This window comes from Schistocerca cancellata, chromosome 2 (genome assembly GCF_023864275.1).
Source record: "Schistocerca cancellata isolate TAMUIC-IGC-003103 chromosome 2, iqSchCanc2.1, whole genome shotgun sequence".
NCBI classification, from domain to species: Eukaryota; Metazoa; Arthropoda; class Insecta; order Orthoptera; family Acrididae; genus Schistocerca; species Schistocerca cancellata.
The window spans coordinates 120,410,174-120,431,828 of record NC_064627.1 but is presented as its reverse complement, the minus strand read 5'-3'; the positions used below and the strand labels follow the sequence as shown (position 1 = coordinate 120,431,828).

Genomic DNA, 21,655 nt, shown 5'->3' with positions numbered 1-21,655 from the left:
CCAACTGAATCGTTATTAATCTTACTCTTTGTATGAACTGTTGGTTTTTGCACTGGCCAAACAATGGAAGATATAAGATCTGTTAATTTCATGAAGGTTCCCACTGACTCTTTGTGCTACTGAGGAAGCAATATTCAACATCAGTTTTGTCTATTTATTTCTCTTGCGTGCCTTGCGCACCTCCGCTATCCGCCGGTATGGTAATTTTCTTATATGGTGCTAATTTGCAGTGTCTACTTCTACACTCCTGGAAATTGAAATAAGAACACCGTGAATTCATTGTCCCAGGAAGGGGAAACTTTATTGACACATTCCTGGGGTCAGATACATCACATGATCACACTGACAGAACCACAGGCACATAGACACAGGCAACAGAGCATGCACAATGTCGGCACTAGTACAGTGTATATCCACCTTTCGCAGCAATGCAGGTTGCTATTCTCCCATGGAGACGATCGTAGAGATGCTGGATGTAGTCCTGTGGAACGGCTTGCCATGCCATTTCCACCTGGCGCCTCAGTTGGACCAGCGTTCGTGCTGGACGTGCAGACCGCGTGAGACGACGCTTCATCCAGTCCCAAACATGCTCAATGGGGGACAGATCCGGAGATCTTGCTGGCCAGGGTAGTTGACTTACACCTTCTAGAGCACGTTGGGTGGCACGGGATACATGCGGACGTGCATTGTCCTGTTGGAACAGCAAGTTCCCTTGCCGGTCTAGGAATGGTAGAACGATGGGTTCGATGACGGTTTGGATGTACCGTGAACTATTCAGTGTCCCCTCGACGATCACCAGTGGTGTACGGCCAGTGTAGGAGATCGCTCCCCACACCATGATGCCGGGTGTTGGCCCTGTGTGCCTCGGTCGTATGCAGTCCTGATTGTGGCGCTCACCTGCACGGCGCCAAACACGCATACGACCATCATTGGCACCAAGGCAGAAGCGACTCTCATCGCTGAAGACGACACGTCTCCATTCGTCCCTCCATTCACGCCTGTCGCGACACCACTGGAGGCGGGCTGCACGATGTTGGGGCGTGAGCGGAAGACGGCCTAACGGTGTGCGGGATCGTAGCCCAGCTTCATGGAGACGGTTGCGAATGGTCCTCGCCGATACCCCAGGAGCAACAGTGTCCCTAATTTGCTGGGAAGTGGCGGTGCGGTCCCCTACGGCACTGCGTAGGATCCTACGGTCTTGGCGTGCATCCGTGCGTCGCTGCGGTCCGGTCCCAGGTCGACGGGCACGTGCACCTTCCGCCGACCACTGGCGACAACATCGATGTACTGTTGAGACCTCACGCCCCACGTGTTGAGCAATTCGGCGGTACGTCCACCCGGCCTCCCGCATGCCCACTATACGCCCTCGCTCAAAGTCCGTCAACTGCACATACGGTTCACGTCCACGCTGTCGCGGCATGCTACCAGTGTTAAAGACTGCGATGGAGCTCCGTATGCCACGGCAAACTGGCTGACACTGACGGCGGCGGTGCACAAATGCTGCGCAGCTAGCGCCATTCGACGGCCAACACCGCGGTTCCTGGTGTGTCTGCTGTGCTGTGCGTGTGATCATTGCTTGTACAGCCCTCTCGCAGTGTCCGGAGCAAGTATGGTGGGTCTGACACACCGGTGTCAATGTGTTCTTTTTTCCATTTCCAGGAGTGTATTTCGGAATTTTAAAGTTTCTTTCGAGAAAGAATTTTTAGCTCTTTTATTGTATTGCTACAGTTTAATCAGTTTGGTACAGTTTTGTGATTGTAAATGAGGTGCTTTTCCCATAGACATTTAATACATCTAACTTAGTGTGTTCTGTTAAAACGGATTATGTTCAGTCTCCTTTTTGTCCTGTCCTTCCTACCACAGCCTGACGCGCGTATAGCGTAGCGTACCAGAAATATTAAGAGGAATCTACGAGCATGCCATGAAAAGTACACTGCCTAGAAAAAAAAGTGTGGTACCCGGAAGGCTAGGAGGAAACGAAATGAAACTTCACGGCTTCGAAGCGTTCGTGATATTATTTCAATGGTTACAGACTTGAGGCAAATTTGCAGTATAAGCCCACTTCTCAGTAAGACATTTCACCTTCTATGGCCCGGATGCATGCACTGATTCGGTTTGGAAGGGTGTCGTAGAAACGTTGTATCCTCTCCTAAGGCTAGATCGCCAACACTGCTCATTGATATCCTGGATAATGGCCTGGGTTGGAGTTGACGCCTGAGATGGTCCCAATCAAGTTAAAGTGTTTTGTGCAATCTCACGGTTTAAAGTTTACGGCCCCTTTTTCTTCTGCGAAAAAAACGTTACAGGACACATGTATCTGGACATGCTGGAAAATTGGCTCATGCCACAACTGGAGACCGACAGCGCCGACTTCATCATTCATCAGGATGGTGCTCCACCGCACTTCCATCATGATGTTCGGCATTTCTTAAACAGGAGATTGGAAAACCGATGGATCGGTCGTGATGGAGATCATGATCAGTAATTCATGTCATGGCCTCCACGCTCTCCCGACTTAACCCCATGCGATTTCTTTCTGTGGGGTTATGTGAAAGATTCAGTGTTTAAACCTCCTCTACCAAGAAACGTGCCAGAACTGCGAGCTCGCATCAACGATGCTTTCGAACTCATTGATGGGGACATGCTGCGCTGAGTGTGGGAGGAACTTGATTATCGACTTGATGTCTCCCGAATCACTAAAGGGGCACATATCGAACATTTGTGAATGCCTAAAAAAACTTTTTGATTTTTTGTATGTGTGTGCAAAGCATTGAGACGATCAAGCTGGTCACTTCAAAATCATGCAGACAGTTCATAGAGGCTAGGACTATGCCTGGACGAGCATTGACCTGTCGAAAAATGGCACCGCGATACTGTTTTATCGAAGATACACTCATGTTAAGAAAGAACAGAACACCTTGAACGACTAGAGATAGGACGTTAATATCCTCAGGACATGCACATTACTATGTCCTGCAAAGATGATTAGCATTTCAGTCACCTCTGTTCAGCATGTGTCCTGTTGCCTAGTAGTCACAGGCCTCGGCATGGGCCATGATAACTTGTTCTATGCTTGATGGCATCGGCGCGTATAAGCCGCGAATAGCATCCATTGGAATGGCCATCCATGCCGCATTCGCATGGTTCCCAAGTTCATCTGTGGTGGTTGGCATCGGGTCACAGCACTGCACCCGTCATTCCGCCATACGCCACACGTTTTCGATTGGCGACAAGTCTGATGATCTGGCGGACCAGATCAAAAGGGTGACATCCTGTGACACCGAGAAGGCAAGTGTTCGTCCAGCAACATGTTGTCGGGCATTGTCTTGCTGAAAAATGGCGTCTGGGATGTTGTGCATGGTATCATTCATACAGGTCGCACTAGTCTCAGTGCCCTGGACACGCACCAACTGAGATTTGTGGTTGTACCCAATAGCACCCCACACCATAAAGCCTTGAGTTGGCGCTGTATGTCTTGTGCGAATGCAGACACTGTGATGCCACTCCCCCTGTCTGCGGAGAACCAAAATGCGGCCACCATTTTCAAACAGACATAACCTGGATTCGATAGGTATGGCATCACTATGTGATGCCATACCTATCTCGAGTAACGTCGTACCATACACCGTTGCAGTCTAGCACGTTTCTGCACATTCGTCAAAGGTAGGCGTCCGTAACCCATGCTGTAATAAACGATGACGGACTGTCACCCCTGATTGAGTACGATGTGTTAAACTTTTCCACCGTTGCGCCAGAGCGGAGGAGGATGCAGGTCTGTTCTGCAATGCCATTTGGATGAGGTGTCCATTTTCTCGAGGAGGGGGAGTGGACTGGTTAGTGCGACCTGATCCATCTCGTCGTGTTCTACCGCCTGCCTTGAACCATTCTGCACACACCCGTGGCACTGCCGAAACATTTCGTCTTACACGAGCAGCAATTTCCCGGGTGATAGAATCACATTCTCGCATGCCAATAATGCGCCCTCTTTCACTGATTTGACTGTACGGTTCCCGGATACGTCTGCGAGGCATTCTGCACGTCTGCTCTAGTCACACTGCTTGCGGCGACAACAAGAGCTACAGGCACGTTTTACCGGTAGGTGGTGTTGCTCCGTGATGTTGACCTTGAACCGAAGGGCCGACATGGTTCAAATGCTAATCATTTCTGCAGAACGTACTAATGTACGAGGTGCATTCAAGTTCTAAGGCCCCCGATTTTTTTTTTCTAATTAACTACTCACCCGAAATCGATGAAACTGGCGTTACTTCACGACGTAATCGCCCTGCAGACGTACATATTTTTCACAACGCTGACGCCATGATTCCATGGCAGCAGCGAAGGCTTCTTTAGGAGTCTGTTTTGACCACTGGAAAATCGCTGAGGCAATAGCAGCACGGCTAGTGAATGTGCGGCCACGGAGAGTACCTTTCATTGTTGGAAAAAGCCGAAAGTCACTAGGAGCCAGGTCAGGTGAGTAGGGAGCATGAGGAATCGCTTCAGAGTTGTTATCGCGAAGAAACTGTTGCGTAACGTTAGCTCGATGTGCGGGTGCATTGTCTTGGTGAAACAGCACACGCACAGCCCTTCCCGGACGTTTTTTTGCAGTGCAGGAAGGAATTTGTTCTTCAAAAAATTTCGTTGGATGCACCTGTTACCGTAGTGCCCTTTGGAACGCAATGGGTAAGGATTACGCCCTCGCTGTCCCAGAACATGGAACCCACATTTTTTCAGCTCTGGCGGTTACCCGAAATTTTTTTGGTGGTGGTGAATCTGTGTGCTTCCATTGAGATGACTGGCGCTTTGTTTCTGGATTGAAAAATGGCACCCACGTCTCATCCATTGTCACAACCGACGAAAAGAAAGTCCCATTCATGCTGTCGTTGCGCGTCAACATTGCTTGGCAACATGCCACACGGGCAGCCATGTGGTCGTCCGTCAGCATTCGTGGCACCCTCCTGGATGACACTTTTCACATTTTCAGGTCGTCATGCAGGATTGTGTGCACAGAACCCACAGAAATGCCAGCTCTGGAGGCGATCTGTTCAACAGTCATTCGGCGATCCCCCAAAACAATTATCTCCACTTTCTAGATCATGTCGTTAGACCGGCTTGTGCGAGCCCGAGGTTGTTTCGGTTTGTTGTCACACGATGTTCTACCTTCATTAAACTGTCGCACCCATGAACGCACTTTCGACACATCCATGACTCAATCACCACATGTCTCCTTCAACTGTCGATGAATTTCAATTGGTTTCACACCACGCAAATTAAGAAAACGAATGATTGCACGCTGTTCAAGTAAGGAAAACGTCGCCATTTAAAACAGTTCTCATTCTCGCCGCTGCCGTACGGTGCTGCCATCTCTGGGACGTATTGACAATGAACGCGGCCTCATTTTAAAACAATGCGCATGTTTCTATCTCTTTCCAGTCCGTAGAAAAAAAATCGGAGGCCTTAGAACTTGAATGCACCTCGTACATGTCTGTAAATATGAACGTCCTATCACTAGTCGTTCAAGGTGTTCTATTTTTTTCTGAACATGAGTGTAACGCACGAGGAAGCACGTTGTCTGTGATATATCGTTGCGTCATCAGAGTTGACTCAAGCGCTACCAGCTGTTGCCGGAAGTCATACCCGATGGCTCCCCCACTCCATGAGGCCGGAGTAACGTCGCTGCGCCTCTGCAAAACATTGGAAGAAAGGGACCTCTCCCCGGGTGACCGCCATGCTTGTCGACGATGGTCATGCGGGGTAGTGCTGAACCACGCTTCACGGCAAAAGACAGTACTACGCAATTCATCAGCAGATCATGCTTTCACGTCACAGCACCGCTCCGGACGCAGCCGCCTGTGTTCTGGTGTTACGGAACTCTGCGCTGGGAGGACAATTCTCTAGCTCGGCTGCAGTTAGTCTTCGACAGGCACAGATGTGAAGGGGATACATGGCTTGAAACCTGGTAGTCAAGGAAGGCAGGATTCCGTTACGGGGCTGTAATCAGTTACTATTGGTTCCCTTTTGCAATTACACACATTTATTCTAAAACGGTAATTCCAGACTCAGCAATAAATAAAGATATCACACGTTATTAATGATAGAATAAACAACTGTGTAATTAATAGTGCTTCCAGTGCGTTACAATTTAGCAACTGAGCCTAAAATACAGACACAGCGAATTATGTTTTAAAAACAAACCAATGTGATCACAATTAGAATTTTAAGGCAAGTAACCACAGTCACGGCAGAGGACCTTTAACGCCAAGAACGGCAATTATATAAAAAAAGAAATTAACAAACATGCTATAAAACAGCAATGCAATAGCAAGGTTGATTTAAAAAGACAGTCAACTAATCACCAATGGGTGAGACAAAAGATGGTAAATTTGGTAGCACAACCATTTAAACCTGCTGTAACGCCAAGAATGGCAATTATATAAAAAATTAAGAAAAACATTCAGTAAAACAGCAAGCTGGAACCGGCGGTCTGGACTCCGTCGGCAGAATACTGTGCTTAGAGCGCCCAGAACGAGAAAAGAATCACTACCACCAGAGTAGAAGTATCTCCAACCAACCTACAATCAAGAAATCTGTCTAAACTACACGCCTCATCGGACAGCAGCGGCAAAGCGAAGAAACGTACACTGCCATTACATACACTAACCCCCAGGGCAACTTGGGCGTTAGCGGCCACGAGGCAGGAAAAGTACCACTGGTTGAACTTAACAAATACTAACAAACTGAACGCAATAAACAGTAATTCAAAGTCCAGGAAAGCTAATCATATCCGCCTTCCATAAGAACTCCACTCGCTGCTCTTCGCTTCGGTAACACTATGAGCAGCAATACGAACCCAAGTCACTGGAGAATGTCAAGATCTCACAATGGTGAAGGTTTCTCTACTTGAGTCCAAATGCACGCAACTTAAAGCTTGCAGGTTCTGGTTTACAACGAGGTCGTGCGCCCTCGTGACCACAGGCCTTCGATACAGCAGTCCATGCGCGCCGCCAGCGGTCCCGGCGTTTTTTTCTTGCACTGCGCGGACCTGACTCCTCCTGAGTCCCCAACCAAACTGGCCACTGCACGACCTGGAAGAACTACGACGTCGTCCCAAAGATAGGGCCACAGTTACTACATTTCTATATCCACCTCTGCTGCCACTAAGGGACAGGCAACGCTTGCAAAACCAAGTGGCGCCAGTCAACACGAGAAGAAGACAGACAATGGCAAGTACGTCAACTAAACGATACGGTCTGGCCTCCAAGAGAAGACGGAAACCTACAAACAGCACCAACGCAAGCCACAGAACGGCTCAATGCTCTTAGTGCACATTACGGTTTTCCTCGCTAGTGGTGGGCAGATGAGGTCGACAGGAACCTTGGCAACGATTATGCGTGCCCTCACATTCCCATGCAGTCCACCATCGGGTCACTGTCACATTCGAATGCCCCATACACGATTCGACGAGGCAGGCCAAATATCACCCACAGTGATATTTCTTTCAAACTTCATCAGGAGCTGTTAACACGAGTACGCTGTATCTCTGTGTCTTTCACAGTCATTACTCATCTGCCGATGTCCACTTCCCTTATCCAGGGTGTAACAAGAAAGTGCGGCACAAATCGTGGGACTCATTTCTCACACGTAGATGGAGAAACTATGTTATATGGACATTGGTCTGGAAACGCTTTGTTTCCATGTTACAACTCATTTTCTCCAACTCATTGATCATGGGAAACACACACTGACAGAACGCAGCAGCATACCACATGCAACTCTTTCTCACAGGAGATGTTTAATATGCCCTTCGTGGGCACTGATACACGCATTAACACGCAGTCGTAGTGAATCTAGGATGCGCTAATGTATCCCTGGAGTACTGCGTATGGTTTCGCAGCCTTCCATAGTACGAGCACGGAGACTCTGAACATCTTGTAGTGGGGTTCCATGCGCAAGAGCTGTAAAATGCCCCCATAAATAAAAGTCCAGTGGGTTTAGGTCCTGAAACGTGGAGGCCAAGCAACTGGTCCGTGTCTACCTACCCATCTGTCATTGAATCTGTTATTTAGAAGCCGTAGCACATTATTGTTCTATCTGATCTGTTAGCAGATGTGCCTTTAGCTGTGTGACAAAACATGTACCTCATGCACGATGGTGCATCTCATTTTAGTGTTAATGTCCGTCAACTTCTAAATAACAGATTCTGTGACAGATGGATAGGTAGAGACGGACCAACTGCTTGGCATCCACGTTCTCCGGACATAAACCCATTGGACCTTTATTTGTGGGGGACATTTGAAAGCTCTTGTGTATGCGACCTCAGTACAAGATGTTCGGAGTCTCCGTTATATTATGGAACGCTGCGAAAACATACGCATTATTCCAGGGAGACATCAGCGGAGCTACATTGACATCTCACGATGTCTTCAGCGTGCCTTATTTTTTCGGAGAGTGTATACCAGAAATATAAGGGTCTCGCTTGGTATGTTTATCGGGTACTATCATCCAGTCCCTTCCCACTCAAGCTCTGGATGATGTTCATTAACATTCTGTTAGGTGTACTGTCGCGTCATCTTACAAAATGAACAGACCGGACAAAATATTTGTGTTCCCCAGTAGACATCATGCTGATGCCAGGTAACACCTTGATAATGGCCTCACTTTGATGTGGAATACACTCCATAAGTTTCTTGTGTGGTGAAAATGTCTGCAGTGAAACGTGGCAGTGTGATTATTAATAAGGAATAAGATATGGGCAAGACAGGTAACATACTATATGTGCAAGAACCAAGAGGGGACAGTAAGAGTGGAAGACCAAGAACGAAGAACTGTGATTAAGAAGGGTGTAAGACAGGGATGTAGTTTTCCCTCGCCTACTGTTCAAATTATACATCGAAGAAGCGATAACGGAAATAAAAGAAAGGCTCAACAGTGGGATTAACTTCAGGGTGAAAGGGTCTCAGTGACAAGATTCGCTGATGACATTGCTTTTCCGAGTGTAAGCGAAGAAGAGTTACAGGATATGTTGAATAGTCTAATGAGTACAGAATATGGATTGAGAGGAAATCGAAGAAAAACGAAAGTAATGAGAAGTAGCGAAAATGAGAACAGTGAGAAACTTAACATCACGTTTGATGGTCACGGAGTAGACGAAATTAAGGAATTCTTCTACCTAGGCAACAAAATAACTCATGATGGACGGAACAAGGAGGACATAAAAAGCAGACTAACACTGGCGAGCAGGGGGCCAACTACCAAAAGCAGGTCTTTGTTCGAGGAAGAAATTTCTAAGAACGTACGTTTGGAACACAGCATTGAATGGTAGTGAAACATGAAGTGTGGAAAAAACGTAAGAGAAGAGAATCGAATCATTTGGGATGTGGTGCTACAGAAGAATGTTAAAAATTAGGTGGACCGATAAAGTAAGGAATGATGAGGTTCTCTGCAGAATCGGCGAGGAAAGGAATATATGGAAAAAACTGACAAGAAGGAACATAATGTTAGAACAAGGCTTAAGATATCAAGGAACAATTTCCTTGGCTATAGAGGAAACAACAGACAGAGATTGGTACACATCCAGAAAATAATTGAGAACGAGGCTTGCAAATGCCATTCTGAGATGAAAAGGTAGGCACGGGAGACGAATCCGTGGCGGGCCGCATCAAACCAGCCATAAGACGGATGACTCACAAAAAAAACCAAAAACGAAAGAAAATGCGCTGCGTTTTGGAACATACTGGTGGCGCATACTGTCGCAAGTGTACCGATTAACCAGTTTCGTTTACGTTACATAGAAAACTTGCCACACTTAGAATTTCAACTGCAAGAACGCTTGTAAAATCTATTTCTTTACAACTGTCTTAGCTAAGAGCGTAAGTGTGACAGTGCGACCCACCTCTACGACATAACGAACAAGTATTACTCAGAGTATTATATGTGCGAACCTCTGCAAGGAGGTCAGTGAACCGAGCGAACCTGTATTTAAGTGTGTCACAAGAACGAGGTATAGCAGAATACCTTGCACCGTGCACAGATGTCATGTAAGCATCTGACAACGACTGTGAATTCTGAAGAACATGCCACCTGTTTCAGGTGAAACAGGATGGCAGGATGATGAATTGAGTGCGTGGAGAGGAAACATTACAGAGTGGGATCTATTTGTATGTAAAAATAGCCGTTCTTTGGTGGCTAGAGAACAGAGAAATCGACCTGTTGTCTGTGGAAGCTAAGGGATGTAACGTTTCATTCTGGCGAATTTAGGGGGGGGGGGTAGTTACGATGTGAGCGGATGACACGTTGCGGCTATCAGATTACGAAGTGTCTCGGGGTTTCAGTCATTTCCGTTCTAGGCATAGACTCATGAGACTCTGTTCATTTTGCTGTCTGTGTTTCCCGACAAATCTGTGGTGCACCACACCCCCTCCCCTCGTCGCCCCCTCCCCCGTCCGTTTGCATTTTTCCGTTCCCTTGCCAGGAAAAGATATGCATTTTTACCTTAGCGGTGGTGGGTTTTCACGTGAAGTTTTAACTTTTCTTCTGTCGGGGACCGTTGAAATGGTGGAGTAGCGATTCTGTGTGTCTTGCAAGTTGGAATAATTTACGTTTGGAAAAGTTGTACCTGCGTGGAATGTGGTACGAGTTGGCGACGACGGTGGTGGCGTGGGCGGCGACGGGGGTTTAGTATTCGGTGCGCGGAGCAGCCGCGGGGAGCAGGGAACACAGGCAGCCACAAGCTACGCCTCCAAGACCGCAGGCACTCGCGGGGGGCCCGAGCAAACCCTGCTCTGCGTGTGTGTGTGTGTGTGTGTGTGTGTGATCGAGAGCGGGAGCGGCGGCAGGGACGAGAAGGAATGGGACTAAACAGAAGCGGGCAGCAGTGGAATAACACGGCAGTAACTGCCATCGAGATGAACGCTATACAGATCGAGGCCGAACAACTGAAGAGTGGACCTGGAAAATGTTCTAAGTGTTATTTTTTTCACAAAATTCGTTTTCAGTGGTATCGCGTTCTCGTTACTCTGTTGCATGTCACTAGACTTAACGCAGGTACCAAACCACGGAAAAAGTTTTTCATAGATGCTTTACGACTGTAGATGGCGCATGGTGTTTGTGCCAAACAGAGCTTCCCTTTGGAATTCCAAAATTTAAAACATAGGAGAAGGGGTTTTTGTCGACTACAATTCTGCTACCTAGAAACCTGATACTGTGTTTCTGTACTTGTACTATCACAAAAAAATGGCAGTGCCTCAGTATTAATGGTACTTGGAAGAAAATTTTTCTTCATGGTATTTGGTCGACTCGGACATTTTTGAGACCGTGGGTATGTACAAATTATGAGCTGAGTTTTACAAATAAGAAAGCAACAACCATTCACTGTTAATGAATCCTTTTTCTGTACACAAAGAGCGCCCTTATCGATTTCGAACCAATAGGTTCATCTGCACGTGGTTACTCGCCTTAACATTACAATTTTTTTATGGATTCTTCCGTCGTTCCTTATAGAACATTTCCATATTGAGGGTTGAACAACAGTTAGGTGGTTTTTTGTCCTACTGATTTTTATTTGTGTGAACTAGTTTTCAGCTTATTAGTTTATATTCGGATAACTACTGGCTATTGTTTACAAGGAGCTTAGACACATAGTGTATTTTAAATACGACACTATGCCATCTTAGGCACTGTATAACACTTGTAAAAAAACACTTCATAATGGCACTTTGAAGCCGAAATCACGATCGTGTAAATTTAACACTGCAAATAAAAAACAGTCAAATGAAGGTACTGACTTTAAAGAAATATATTATGACTGTGGCCCCACATTATGAAAAAATTATTAAAGGACACAAATATCTAACACACACAGAAGTGCTACATATAGCCAACAAAGGCAGAAAACTCACCCTACTAGAACCACTTGAAATTAACAAACACTTAGCCCTAAGTCCCCAGCTGGTTGTAAATGACCAATTGCAACTCAGCACTTCACCACTCTTAAACTTTACACAATACAGTAAACCTGCTACTAACCACAAAGTGTCCCAATAGTAAACAAATTCACACCCCAGTATAATGTACTATCCCTTATGTGTTTCCATTCCTACCTGTAACTCAATTGTAACAATGTAATATTTGGTATTCATTAATGCACAATTTTTCTAATAACAAAATGTAACCCCCATAGAAAACATCGCTGTTGTACAACCAACAATTAGGTCCAGTGCAACTGTACACAACAAATACCAAAAAAATTGTAATTTTATAATAATGTGTATTCTAAATAATTCTAATTGTTGTCAAACATAGTACTGACAAACCATAAAATGTGATTTATTATGTAAAAAAAAAACAGTTTTACAGAGCAAAAAGTCAAAAGACCCGATTGATAATTCCAAAGACAATACCACAACTAAAGATCGTATGTAAGTGCGTTGTATCTTATTTCAGAATGTTTGGTTCGTAAGAACATAAGCTCCTTGTAAAAAATAGCCAGTAGTTACCTGAAGATGGCCTAATAAGCCGAAAAATAGTTCGAACGAATATAAATCAGTAGAACAATTGTTGCTGTTTACATTAGTTGCTGAAAAAGCCAACAATGTAAACAGCAATAAATGTAATGTAATTGTGAGAAAAAGTGTTCGACAATGTGACTTGGTGTAAGATATTCGAAATTATGAGAAAAATACACTCCTGGAAATGGAAAAAAGAACACATTGACACCGGTGTGTCAGACCCACCATACTTGCTCCGGACACTGCGAGAGGGCTGTACAAGCAATGATCACACGCACGGCACAGCGGACACACCTGGAACCGCGGTGTTGGCCGTCGAATGGCGCTAGCTGCGCAGCATTTGAGCACCGCCGCCGTCAGTGTCAGCCAATTTGCCGTGGCATACGGAGCTCCATCGCAGTCTTTAACACTGGTAGCATGCCGCGACAGCGTGGACGTGAACCGTATGTGCAGTTGACGGACTTTGAGCGGGGGCGTATAGTGGGCATGCGGGAGGCCGGGTGGACGTACCGCCGAATTGCTCAACACGTGGGGCGTGAGGTCTCCACAGTACATCGATGTTGTCGCCAGTGGTCGGCGGAAGGTGCACGTGCCCGTCGACCTGGGACCGGACCGCAGCGACGCACGGATGCACGCCAAGACCGTAGGATCCTACGCAGTGCCGTAGGGGACCGCACCGCCACTTCCCAGCAAATTAGGGACACTGTTGCTCCTGGGGTATCGGCGAGGACCATTGGCAACCGTCTCCATGAAGCTGGGCTACGGTCCCGCACACCGTTAGGCCGCCTTCCGCTCACGCCCCAACATCGTGCAGCCCGCCTCCAGTGGTGTCGCGACAGGAGTGAATGGAGGGACGAATGGAGGCGTGTCGTCTTCAGCGATGAGAGTCGCTTCTGCCTTGGTGCCAATGATGGTCGTATGCGTGTTTGGCGCCGTGCAGGTGAACGCCACAATCAGGACTGCATACGACCGAGGCACACAGGGCCAACACCCGGCATCATGGTGTGGGGAGCGATCTCCTACACTGGCCGTACACCACTGGTGATCGTCGAGGGGACACTGAATAGTGCACAGTACATCCAAACCGTCATCGAACCCATCGTTCTACCATTCCTAGACCGGCAAGGGAACTTGCTGTTCCAACAGGACAATGCACGTCCGCATGTATCCCGTGCCACCCAACGTGCTCTAGAAGGTGCAAGTCAACTACCCTGGCCAGCAAGATCTCCGGATCTGTCCCCCATTGAGCATGTTTGGGACTGGATGAAGCGTCGTCGCACGCGGTCTGCACGTCCAGCACGAACGCTGGTCCAACTGATGCGCCAGGTGGAAATGGCATGGCAAGCCGTTCAACAGGACTACATCCAGCATCTCTACGATCGTCTCCATGGGAGAATAGCAGCCTGCATTGCTGCGAAAGGTGGATATACACTGTACTAGTGCCGACATTGTGCATGCTCTGTTGCCTGTGTCTATGTGCCTGTGGTTCTGTCAGTGTGATCATGTGATGTATCTGACCCCAGGAATGTGTCAATAAAGTTTCCCCTTCCTGGGACAATGAATTCACGGTGTTCTTATTTCAATTTCCAGGAGTGTAGACGTACAATAACCGAGAGGGAATAGTAAGACTGGAAGACCAAGAACAAAGTGTTCGAATTCAAGAGGGTGTACGATAGGGATGCAGTCTTTCGCTGCTGCTGTTCAGTCGGCACATCGAAGAAGGATTGACAGAAAAGAAAAGGCTCGAGTGGCAGGTTAAAAATCGCGGTGAACGGATATTAATGGTAAGCGTACTGCAAGTTGTTATAAAGGCGAATGGTGGCCGCACCACAATATTAATGTCCACTAATAGGCGTTAGGACACGTTTGATAAGACTAGGGTGGCAGTTGCTCCATCATGTGTATAAGGTGAACTTTGAATCCGTCTTTGATTGTGAAATATGAGGTTTGTCCAGAAATTAAGAATATTCAGTTGCTTCGAAACCGGAAAGGTAACCTATTTATGAAAATTTTATAAATTCAAACATGTACATCATACTTTGTTGCCTTCGTTCTCAGTACATTTTGCTAGCCGAGGGATGGAATTGCTAATCATTTCGTAAAAAAAAATCTGGCGCCACCACTCTGGCTCATTATTTGCCGATACCCGGACCTCATCGTCGATAGAAGAGGTTTTTCAACCCATATTCAGAGGGGTGCAAAGATGAAAACTTGAAGGTTCGAGATCAAGACTGTTGGCGTGATGATATCCAACCCAGTGACTCCAAGAGCTGCTTTGTAGCATTGGGAGTGTGCCGGCATGCATTGTCGTGCAACAAGCACAATCTCTTCATTAACATCATTCTTGTTAATTTCTTCTCTGTCGCCGTCAACGGTTTTTTTTTCTTTTTAGGATTTCACAGTACGGTGTCATGGACTGTGCGGCTGGTCTCGGCGGAGGTTCGAGTCAACCCTCGGGCATGGGTGTGTGTGTTTGTCATTAGGATAAGTTAGGTTAAGTAGTGTGTAAGCTTAGGGACTGATGACCTTTACAGTTAAGTCCCATAAGATTTCACACACGATTGAATATTTTTGAACAGTACAGTGCAGCATTAATCCACCCACCACACTGGGGGCAAAAATTTATTGAGGAGATTTATTTTACACTACCAAAAAACGGAGGCCTCGATTTTTCCGGCCGAAACAACCGTTTTGACTTTTTTCGCTGCTAGCGAGGAGGGACGTCGCCACTGCATTGATTGTATTTTCGTCTCATGGGTGTAGTAGCTCATCCACATTTAGTCGCCAGAGTCAAGAAATTGTTCTCCTTTTAGGCTGAAGATCTCGATAATTTCCCTTAAAAGAAGCGATTCAGTTGACCTTTTGTTGATCTGTGAGCCGTTTTCGTACTCAACTCGCTCACAGTTTTCAGTATTGATTTTATGCAGAAGACATCTGGAGATTTCTGGGAAAATTGCGTTCATCTCGTCGGAAGACAATCGACGGTCGCCACGAATCACTTCTGAAGTATGTGCCGAAGGCGGCACAAGGAAAAACATTCAGGTAGAGTATTCTTAAAAAGTTTATTAAACTTAAACAATGTGCTCTGAAAGAGGTAGGGTTGAACAAACTGACTTCAAAAAAGTTAATTCTTGAATATTAAACGAACAAGAAACGTAGCATAAGGCTGAAGGCCGGTAACTCTCTTTCACCTAAGTTTGTGGCGAAACACTTGTTAAACCAAAAAGCTTCTTGTATTATAAGGAACACAAACACTGTTTTTCCGACAGAGAGCCTCTTGGGTCGTCGGAACTCTGAGTGCAGGAACTTTGCGAATATTACACGACCACAGTCAATGAGAGATGTACACAAGGACCCAAGAAGACGAGACCAGAAGGAATAAGCAACATTGTATGTTCAGCATGATGTGAATAATTAGCGAGAGATATATTACAGAGTTTGAGTGAAAGTAGGCTGTTCCGTATTTCTATGTCCCTCTTCCCGTATTGGGGCGCGAGTGTCCTCTGAAATACGTAATTCTTGTATTACCTGTGTCAGCTGATCTTGTACTTCCCGGATTTCTCTTTGGTGTTGCGTATTACTTTGATTCTGATTTTGTTTCAGTTTCCTAATTTGTTCGCACTCTTCTGTGTCATTAAAGACTACCGGTTTTGTGTCATTCAGATTATCATCTACCTTCGTAGATAAATTATTTAGCTGATCCGAAAGTTCAACTACTTTCTCTGATAATGAACTAATTTCCTCCATGTGTCTTTCTGAACCAATTTTCAGAGTATCTACAGTGTCCTTTAAGTTTTCTTGAGTTTTTGCAAGTTGCGTAACCGAATCGGTAGATGCAACTGAGTCAATTTTAGCTTGCAGGGTCTCATGATTTTGATGAACAATAGTTTGCAGTTCTTTTATGGCTGCTTCGTGATTCTGTAATGCATTTTCATGCCGCGAAAAAATAGGTTGAAAATGCTCACAAATTTGTGTTTTTACGTCATTACAGACTTTCTGACATTTCGATTCAATGTTATGTAACTCAGTAGTTAAATCTTCACGTGTTTGTTCAAGTGTGGTGTCTAACTTTTGAAGCTTTTGTTGTGTTTGTCTCTGATTTTGTTCCATTGTGACTAACTGTTGCTGTGTTTGTCTCTGATTTTCTTCCATTATGTCTAACTTTTGAAGATTTTGTCCCATTTGTTTCTGATTTTGTTCAAGCGTTGTGTCTAACTTTTGTAGCCTTTGTCCCATTTGTTGCATTAACTGTAATAACAGTGCACTGGTGTCTGAAACATGTTCCTCAGTGCTTTTCGGCAGTGAATTTGCACCGGCAACATTCACATTTTGACAAGCGGAAAATGTGTGTTGACTCATTTGAGAAAACGGTGAGAACCCAAAACCTGAGTCTACAGTATTTGCAATATTGTGTTCTGTCATTCCCGATTCCTGAGGCGAGCTGTTGCCGACCGATCGATCGATAATGCTTCCCTGTTCACTACCTGTTTCACTGTCTACTCCATTATTTGACGCCCGCTCCATTTCCCTATGCACAGTTACCAAATTACTACTTTGAATATTTGTTAATTCATTACATGGTGGCGTTAACACACTGCTTTCGTCTTCACTGTTATTTCTCAGTTTACTTTGGAGCCTAGTATTACGTTTTTCACACGCCATTATTGTCACAATATTTTACACGACAACACAGAAAAGCACAATTTGAAGAGCAAAAATAAGAGAGCACATTAACATAGCATTGAAAATAATATCTCGTTAATTGCAAGCGCAGCTGCGAAATACTTGGTGCAAATCTACATGCATGCCACAACTGTTTTACTGTACAACAATGAAAGACTGCAACTACAAAGGAGACTCTCTCTACAATTACGCAATAGCAATAAACAAAATCTGCACTAATTACACAAACTACAAGAAAAAATCAGAAGATTCCAGTGAGGTATCCTCGGCTAAGGGTCGACATATGAAACGTCCCCTTAGAACATTTATACAAGACTGTGCTTAAACTGACACACAATAATTTTAGCGCAACGCAATCTGACTATCAAAAATCCCTACAAAAGAATGGCCCAGACAAACATTAAACTATACCTTTCACAAATCACTTACCTCACCAAAAATCTCCGTTACTCGAACTACTGCAATACAGCGAGCGCCACTACTGCCAGCTAAATAAAAGATTCAAACTACTGAAGGCACTAACTACTGATAGGCATAGTTAGCAAAATGAAAGATTTTAATAGAGAACAAACAATGTATTTACCTTAATAGTGTTGAAAAAGCATAATATATATAGCAGTTCATAATATCCATTCTGTACTCAAAAATCCGCCATCTCATTTCCCACATCCACCACTGCTGGCGGCTCACCTCCAACAGCGCAAATGTAAGTAGGCTGTTTATGTTTTCTTATTGGCAACGTTACGTAGCGCTCTATATGAAAATCACTGGCTGTGCTGTGTGGAGTCTGTGGCTAGTTTGCATTGTTGTCTGCCATTGTAGTGTTGGGCAGCGGCAGCTGGGTGTGAACAGCGCGTAGCGTTGCGCAGTTGGAGGTGAGCCGCCAGCAGTGGTGGATGTGGGGAGAGAGATGGCGGAGTTTTGTAAATTGTCATGAACTGCTATATATATATTATGACTATTAAGGTAAATACATTGTTTGTTCTCTATTAATATCTTTCATTTGCTAACTATCCCTATCAGTAGTTAGTGCCTTCCGTAGTTTGAATCTTTTATTTAGCTGGTAGTAGTGGTGCTCGCTGTATTGCAGTAGTCGAGTAACGAAGATTTTTGGTGAGGTAAGTGATTTGTGAAAGGTATAGTTTAATGTTTGTCTGGGCCATTCTTTTGTAGGGATTTTTGATAGTCAGATTGCGTTGCGCTAGAATTATTGTGTGTCAGTTTAAGCACAGTCTTGTATAAATGTTCTAAGGGAACGTTTCACGAGGTCCCGTCACGGCGATGGTGTCCACGCCTTCTTCAGGTCGGAGCCACGTTGTAAGTTCTGTGACGTGAAGACGGATGCAGACTGCGAGGTCGGCATAGCGATAGCTCTAGAATGAGCTCCGATTACAGGAATGCTACTCCATTCGGTGCGTGACCCAGGAAGCCAACTCGGCGTGAACTGAGCTTTCAGGGTCCGAGCGCCGGCCTAAGTACAGGCCCAGACACCAGGAGACAACTGGTCGTGCTTGCTGTCACGTGACCGGCGTAAGGAAAAGGTCCATGGGCCAGTAACCTCTGACCTAGAGAGCCTGTATAGGGAGAGAGTGGCCAACCGGACGATACGGCGGCCATTTTTCTGCCAAACTGCGGGCGGGACTTTTGAATGGCCAATAGTGGAGTAGTGGAGTACACACTCACCGAATCAAAAGCACAAGACAATATGGCGAAATCATTCGTTAAATGCCTTTGTTTATAAGAATAATGTGTTATAATAATTTTCACACAGCCAATTTACAGGTCTGTTTTCAAATTTACTATGTATATTGCAAGTTGTTTTATATGTAGTAAAAAGCAAAAATTACATACTTCGCATAGATAAGAGTACTTGGTTGGTTTCCACAAGGCTCCTGTTTGATTTATGTCAGCCCTGTTGACTGCGACTGCCCACTGCTTTCGTCTTTCTTCATTGCGTGGAAATGCTAACATGCGAAATCAACCTTCGCCTCTATTGGAACAAACACATCCAGCACAACCTGGCATCGTTTACGAACGTCTGCAGAACGAATTACAGATGTCAAAAACAATACTGTACAATTACTAACGTGTTTACTTCAAACATGTAGGCCTACCGACTTCATCACAAAACGCTTCACTATTTCAACTAGTATTTCAGTTCGCAAACGATAATTACGTACTAAAAACGATATACAACTAAATCGAACATGCATGCACAACGCATAACAAGTCTCTCAATAATTCAGATACCTTTTAATCGTTTCCAAAAGTCCTGTGAACTTCAATTCAACTCAAAAGCACGACGAACATAGGAAGTGCGAGAGACGTTTGGCGCCATTTTTCTGCCGAAGCTAATCAACCAATCACGGGCAACTTCACCTATGGCCACTCTCTCCCTATACAGGCTCTCTACTCTGACGGCGCTTACGGTGCCGTCTGGTGGCCACATAGGGAGTGTATGTAGTCTGCTAGGAAGCCAGCTGCCAGCGTAACTTGGCTGTAACGAGTGTTGCCAGCATACTAGGCCCACAATACAGCAGTTTCGTCGCTCTTGTTTACCATTTCACAAGTCATGATTGAGGAACACTGACTCTTGTTTATCATGAGCGTTCGTTCCTTTAGATTTAAGCTCATGACACTGGTACACGTCACTACGATTCTTCACACCATCGCCAGTTTTGATTTTGTTAAAAATCTGGAACGGCGCTTTTCCCTTTGCAAGAAGAAACTGAATTACGCTGCTCAACTCGCAGTTGGTGGGATTCGGAATAGAGGCACTTATTTCAACTCGGCAGTGCAAAGAGATTCTACTCAACTGACAAGAAGACCACTCGCTAATCGCATTTTTGTTATTTTTTTTATATTTATAGTACGTGGAATTCGGAACTCAAACATCAATGCTTCAAAGCAGTTCGATGCACCTATCAAAAATTCTCGAAAAAATCGTCTTTAATATGATGATAAATGGTCGATTTTACGACATACGAGGGTTGTCCAGAAAGTTCTGATCGGTCGCCAAATGGAAACAACAGTGAAAACCAGAATCGTTTTATTTGCAACAGTTAGGTACACCTTCCACCTACTTCTCTACATAGTCGCCGCTCCAACTTCGAGTGTTGTCGTAGTGTTGTACCAACTTTCCAATATCCTCGTCATAGAAAGCAGCCGCCTGTGCTTTCGGCCAGTTACCTGCACTGGTCTGCAGCTCGCTGTCTGTGGAAAAATTTTGTCTTCATAGCCAGCGGTTCTTGTGAGCACAGATGAGACTCAGGGGGAGCCAGTTATGGACTCTATTGCAGGTGTCAAACACTTCTCATCGGAAACGCTGCAGGAGCGTCTTCATTGCCCCTGCAGTGTGCGGCCGAGAATTGACATGAGAAAGGAACTGCTCGACAGTTGTGCTATGTGGGCTGCATGACACAGGCGAAATCTCTAACCAGGCCCTCATACTTGGCGCGAGACGTTACTCCCTACGCATCTTTACGTGCTCATTGTTCACAAAAATCTGAAAAGAGCGACGCGACGCGATCGACGGGCATACTAGAGACACTGCCCAACACATCTGTGCAAAGCTTTACCGGATTTTCTCAGTGGTTTCCATTTCGCGACCGATCGGAACTTACATTGTGTTCAACTCCCGTACAACGTGATATGGCAGTGCACTTATCTGACACTAGGCGGGGATGTGGAGGAGGATATTAGTGTTTAACGTCCCGGCGATAACGAGGTCATTAGAGACGGAGCGCAAGCTCGAGTGAGGGAAGGATGGGGAAGGAAATCGGCCGTGCCCTTTCAAAGGAACCATCCCGGCATTTGCCTGAAGCGATGTAGGGAAATCACGGAAAACCTAAATCAGGATGGCAGGAGACGGGATTGAACCGTCGTCCTCCCGAATGCGAGTCCAGTGTGCTAACCACTGCGCCACCTCGCTCGGTCAACACTAGGCGCATGGGTAAGATTCCTGTGGGACTTGAATTTTTAAACAAGAGTGCGTGTTCTTCAAGCATTTCCCTGTAGCATAAAATACGTAAAGATGAAAAGAAATCAGCAGTGCCCTAGACTGGTAATCGCTGGACCGAATCTAGCTTCGATATTAATTTTTCGGTTCTTTCGTTCTGTTGCAATAGCTACCTCGTTTAAATATAAATTTCATGAAATATATGCTTATTTACGCGTGTATAAATGTCATTTTATAAAAAAAATCACAAGTATTCTTATTGCTAATTGCATATTACACACAAAAATTCAGTTTTCATTACAAATGTAGATTCTTAGCTACTAATCTCTTATAAAAAATTCTTAATCAAGATTGTTTAAATTAACAAAAAACGTTACAAATTAAGTTTTTCCGTATTCATGTATTTTACGCTTCAACACTCTTAGAACATGGAGCTTTGTTTAAAAATCAGAATCCGGCAGGAATCGAAACGAAGCCCCCCATCCCCCCAAAGCACTCTGCCACAATGGCA

At 45.3% G+C, this 21,655-nt stretch overlaps 1 non-coding gene across 1 annotated transcript; it reads right to left on the bottom strand.

Moving 5' to 3' along the window:
* Positions 1-21,044: 21,044 nt before the first annotated feature.
* Trnaa-cgc (transfer RNA alanine (anticodon CGC)) lies at positions 21,045-21,117 on the bottom strand. The gene has a single exon. It is a non-coding gene; the product is annotated as a tRNA-Ala (tRNA).
* Between the last annotated feature and the right edge of the window lie 538 nt (positions 21,118-21,655).